Here is a 6,474-nt window from a genome sequence, read left to right on the forward strand (position 1 = left end):
TCTTTGGGAAAAGATCATTTTTCTTCTTGCATGAAAATAATAATTGCATCTTGGGAAAATATTATGTTGGATATATGTTGTTCTTGATTGAAAAGAATAAGAGATTATGATAAATTTCTTGAAAATCATGCTATAAATAATGACTGTCATAAAAGAAAATTTGAAAAGAAACATGTATTTGCATGTTTTGTGGCATTACATTTTCTTGGAAAAAAACATGTATTTTCATGTACATTATGTTTGACTTCTTGGAAAAAAAGGTAAGCGGGTATTTGCATACATGAAAAAGTGGCTACTATGCTTTTGATTTCTTGGAAAAGAATCATGTATTTGCATGCACAAAATAGAATTATTATGTTGATATTTCTTGAAAAGAAGTAAGTTATTTGAATGCACAAAACTATAACTATTAAGTTTAATATTTCTCGAGAGGAAATAAGTTCTTTGGATGCATAAAAATATAACTATTATTCTTGATATTTCTTGAGAGGAAATAAGTTATTTGCATGCACAAAATAGAAATACTATGTTTTAAATTTCTTGAAAAGAAATATGTTATTTGCTTGCACAAAAAATAGAAATATTGTTTTTGATCTCTTGTAAGGAAATAGGATCTTTGCATCCATGAAAAATACAACTATGATATTGGATTCTATGAAAAGAAATATGCATGAAAAGAATAATTATTATGAATTCTTTTGGAAATGAATATATGTAGAGGTGCACAAAACAATATCCGTGATGTAAGTCCCCTTGAAAATAATAGGTGTTTGTATACATAGAATATTGGCAATGTGTTAGTGCTCTTAGAAAAGAATGTGTTGTTTTGTTCTTAGTTCTTTATGTTCTTGCATGAAAATAATAAGGTATTATGTTAGCTATGTTTTAGAAAGTGACATGCATTTGCATGCATAATAATAATATCTATTGTGCCAGAAGATTACATAGATGCATGAAAATAATTGAGGGGCTAGTTTCTTTGAATAATGTTTTTTCAATTACATTCACAAAGATTAGGGACAATTGTGGTGTTTTTCCTCTTGGAAAGGAATGTGTGCTAGTGGGAGGGGAATATTAGTTAGTGTGGTATTTATTTTATGGACATGCTTTGATAGTTATATGATTATGATTAATGCATGTACAATGTTGTTAAAGGAATAATTCCATGATATTTTGTTTACATTTCATGTATGAACTTGAATAAATGTTGAAGAATCACTATTAAGCATTGATTATTTCTCGATTAATACTTTATCTAATCATGGTATCAAAGTTTGTTGATGAAAATAATGGAAAAAAAGGATGGTGAATTGTGCAAAGGATAGAATATGTTTAACATTGTGGAAAGTAAAGAACTAATGGTCCATGTAGATTGGGGAGTGTGAGTTGCAGGATGGTTCACTAGTGGGAACAACCAGGCCACAAATATATAAAGATTGAGGATTTGTGGGTAAATGATATCATGATGATTGTAATAGATTCTAGCTAGATATGTTGTATGTATATGATATTTCTTTGTAATATTTTATGACAATGGTTAAGGGATAGACTCCCTTAGAATATATTGAGTGAGTTGTGAACACCCTCATGAGCATTTAATAATAAAATTAAATGTTTGCTTATTTTCTCCCTATGGGTTTCCATGGTATATAATTGTCTAATTATGTGGTTTCCTATTATGTCATTTTTATGATATTGAATCCTTGCATGATGTGACATTTATATTATCAAGTATGTGATTAACTAACTGAATTAAAAGAATATTGGAGTAAGTTATAATATTTATGATATAATATCATAAGAGTAATATGGCACGTATAACTTACTGTTCACTATTTAATAAATATTAATCTATGTAATGATGATGCATTATTTAATGGTATTTGAAGGAATATGGCAAGTAATTTATAAAGTTACATGTTGGAAAATGTTGTAAAAAATTTCTAACTCCATGCATTTTCATGTGATGTTGGTGGGGGAAGTTACAAGTGGTATCAGAGCTGAAGGTTGCAGCAGTGACACCTTTTTGGAATTGGTAAGTGGAAAAGAAATCAAGGTATGCTACTAGTGGGAATCAACTCAGGTGTGATTCTAATCATACATATCGATATATGCAGTAGACTACTTTGACATGAGATGCATGATGCATGTTTATAACCACGTTAAAGAGTAGTAAGTAATAAAGTCTGCTACAAAACTGTGTTCATGAAATTTGAATCCTGATGAGGATAAAAGACAATAAAACCTTTGTTGCACCTATGAACAATCCTGAACACTCACTAGTGAAAGTGAGAGTTGACTACCAACCTTTGCAAATATGAAAATATTAATGATACATTTAATGAACATGTCTAGAGTCACGATGAATTTCTTATAATGAATGAATGCATGAATGTAAAAAATGGGGAATGTCCTTGAGGAGGACGACATAATGTTTTGAAAGGATATTGAAAGAACCCCTTTATATGTTAAAAATAAAGAATGAGTCAAGTAGTGAAACTTGGTTGTAATAGTTAGTTGTTGATTGATTCTTGTCATGGATGCATTAATATGGTTGGTAGCATTGATTAGTTAGTGTTTCATGACTAACTATAAAAACTTATATGCATGAATTGGTTTTTATTAAAGCTTATTGAATTTTTTAAACAAGTGATTATGGTAGTTACATCATGTGACTATATGCATGAATTTGTTTTGATTGAAAATTTTTACTCTTAAAGAATGAAAAACGTGGAGCTGAATGTGCTTCTCAATATTATGAAATAGTTAAAATTTAAGATTACATGGAGACATTAGTAATAAATGATTGTAGTGAGACTAAACTACAAATCAACCGAATTGGACTACACTCAACTATATATAATACTTGGATGGATGGTTATGACACCTAGGAGATGGTTGGTTGGAATTAGATTCTCCAACACTCCCCCTTAATTACAAGCACATAAAAATTTAATTAATATGCTTGTTGGTCTAAGTCTTAGCTAGGCTTCAAATTTCAAAAAAGAGTTACAATTTCCTTTTCTTTTTCTTTTCTTTTAGTTTGTGTAGCCTCTAAATTGTTTCAACTTTTTCTTTTTGTTGTATCCTTCAAACCTTAGTTTCTTCATTTGTTGGTGCAGGTCTTCCATAGTTTTAGGTTTTGCATGAATATCATCTATCTCTTCAAAAATATGTTTTTATGTGGAATTCTGCCACATGTCATCTTTTGTTTTGTGACCTTTATTATCAGTTTGTTCTAACATAAGATGAGAAATTTTTTATCTGTTCAAAACTCAAATACCTGAAAATATGATTAATGTTTTCATCATCCATGTTGTCTTCAACATTCATTTCTTCAACTTAAATGAAGACTTTATCAAGGAATGGTGTTGCAAGCCATGTGTCAAGGAAATTTAACTCTTCTTCATAGTTGTCATGTCTACCTGCACATTGGAAATCAATGGTAAGTTTAAAAATCCCTGCAGAATGACATTGGTTATGTTCCTTCTGCTCTACAATGAGAGGTTTCTCTTGTTGTGCTTCCTTCTCTGCCTCTACTTTCGTCTTTGTCTCTTCGACCTCTTTACTAACCCGTGCTACTACAAACATGTTGTCTTCCACTTGGTTTTCAGACTCAAGTGGGCTTCTCTCACTGAATAACATCATGTCGATATGATATTCTTGTTGCATCATCTACAATAACTTATCTTTGGCTATTTGTTCTTGATCAACTTAACATCAAGAAATTTAATTTTTGGATTCACCATAACGTTGACTTCTTCAAAGGAAACTTCATTGTCATCAGCTAGCACTGTTGTTGCATTCACTAAATTTTTATCCGCTTGTGGTTGAGCACAGTAGGATTCACTAGACTCTTAATATTCAACTTTATTACTGTTGGGAACGGGATCCCGCAAGGACAGTTTTGGGGCTAAAAGCCCATGTTTTGGGTCAAATTTTGTAATAAAATTGTAAAGTCTCCGCATTTTGTGGTCGCGAAGCACGAAGGTGTCATGAGTCATAAAGGGTTGTCTACCCTTAATTTTGTAAAGTAAAGTTGGCTGTAAAAGATCTACCCATGGTTTGCGGACCATGGGATTGTATAAAAAGAGCTAAGTAAGCTCTAAGTAGTTCAAATGAGTCTTAGGTGGTAAGGCATCTTGAGCGATAAGGAGGAAATTCTAGGTTTCGGGTCTTAGTGTAGGTAGAGGATCTGCAGTTGAGTGCGCAGAGGCCTAGGGTAGAAGTCCGTAGCTAAGTGCACGAACCCCTGCAGCTGTGTGTGCAGGGTGGATAGATTCTGTAACCACTTGAAGATATCAATAAAGAGAAGCATTTTACAAATTCTGTGTCTTTGTTTCCGGTTAATGCATCTTGTCATATTATGTATGAATTTCATTTATAATGCTTATGTGATGTGTGAATGTATGTAATTACATTGGACAATTGAAAGCAAATAAGGATATATGTTTACGCGGCGCTAACTGTGATTGTTTAGTAAGATAATTAAACACTTGAGGATAACTTGGGAATATGTTAAATACACCGCTTTAGTAGCGTGAAAGTACCTGAACCGTAGGTTAGTGCTGCGTGAAGGCCAATCATACCCCTTCACAGAGGTACTGAGGAGCATAATATAGGTCCAGGTAGACAAAGCCCTAAAATTTAACGACCCGCGCGAAAGCAGGAATAGGAGGAATAAACCAACATCACGACCATCCACGGTGCAGAAACTTGGTTCCATCATCCCCCCATACTGCTAGGGGTGAGACTTCGGTCCGCGCTCTACGGGCTGATGCCGAAAGGGCCAGTAGTGTAGGGATTTGTTTGGCTAACTAATGCTGAACCTGGGTTAGGCCCCACCAACCCAACAAATGGTTCCGTTGCCAGGACTGGAATCTGTATAAGAGATGTGTGATGTCGTATCACTAGAATCTAACTAAGAAAGAGATTAGAGACTGGTTAGATAGGAAGATCCATGAATTCACAACGCAGGAGAATAGAAATCCCCAACTGACCAAGGAACAATGGCTGGATAGGTACCTATATACAGAAATACCCGAGATATTTTTTTGTTCCTTTCCGGTTAAGCTATATGAGTGGATCGCGAAGCTAGCAGATAGCCAAGGAAGGTGGAGACTTGATGGTCCTATTTTTTGGACCTCGAAGTTAGTACAAAGATTGGAAGCCTTTAAGGATAAGATCGTCTGTGCTGTCGATCATTGGCTTGATCGCATCATAGGAGGATTTGTGACTGAATTCGCGGTCGATACCTCAGTCAGCTATAGCGAGAAGGAGTGGCGCTTTTTCAAAGGTCTGCGATGTAAGTACTTGAAGTCTTTGAATACCTAGATTAAAATGTTATTGTGTGAAAAACGGGTTATGCAACTACCTTGATGTTTGGAGCTACGCGAAGGGGAAAGCCTTACAGGAACGAAGGGAGAAAGGGTCCTGAATATAGTCCACTAATTTTACCTCCATGAGGTGACAAAGAGGGAGTAGCGCAGGCTTCTCCGTGAAGTTCTATTTAGTTAATAAGACAAGGATTCCCGCGACTACCGCCTCCACCCACACGACCTCCAACTTCATCGCCATCACCTGTGACTTAACCCATACCACCACCGCCTTCACCGCAGTTCAGTATGGCACATTCAGTAAAGTTTCCTTTGTTTAAAGGCTTGGGAAATGAGGACCCAAACAAATTCTGGTTCGTCGTGAAAGCCGTATGGGAAGCTCAAGGCATTATAGATGATAACATGAATAAGACGACACTGGTTAGTGCTCTGTAGGATCGCGCGCTAACTTGGTACATTAAGTACTCTAATGATAACCCAAATGCTGGAGTGGCAGACATCTAGACCGCGCTGAACAAAGAATTCAGTAGGCCTAAATCTGAGGCACAGTCGATTGTGGGGTTCAAAGAAATCACGATGAAGCTAGGTGAGACACCTTGGGAATTAGATTAGAGGTTGAAGTGTCAAATCCGTGAAGCTAATATGAACTTGACAGACGAACAACATCGTGAGTGGTTTGTGGCTTCGCTCCTACCACACCCAAGGGTTGCGTTGTCACAACAGAAGATAACGGCTTAATCAGAGGCCTTGGAGATTGCAATGAGACTGCATGAAACACCGATGCAAGATCCAAATTTGGGGGTCCAGAAAATCCATGAGCAGTTGAAAAATCTGTGCCTTGAGATGCAAAGTTTGAAGCAGGACAAAACAGTTCGACTAGAGGTGCGTGAAGAGGTATGGTGCCTGAAATGCAAGGGTCAGGGGCATGACAAAGACCATTGCCTGGTCTTTGCGAACTACATGGCAGGAGGAGGACCAATTCCTTTGAGGTCGAAAGCTCAAGCAAGACCAAGTGCGGGGCCTGCATTGTGGTGCGCTATATGTTAGGTAGCAGGAAAACGTGCAACAGATAACTGTCATTTGCTGTAGAAGTTTGTACAAACACCGCAACAACTGTTCTACAACTTCTGTAGGTCGG

Source organism: Pinus tabuliformis, chromosome 5_1 (genome assembly GCF_031772625.1).
Source record: "Pinus tabuliformis cultivar Carrire ecotype Pingquan chromosome 5_1, CPIR1, whole genome shotgun sequence".
Lineage (NCBI taxonomy): Eukaryota > Viridiplantae > Streptophyta > Pinopsida > Pinales > Pinaceae > Pinus > Pinus tabuliformis.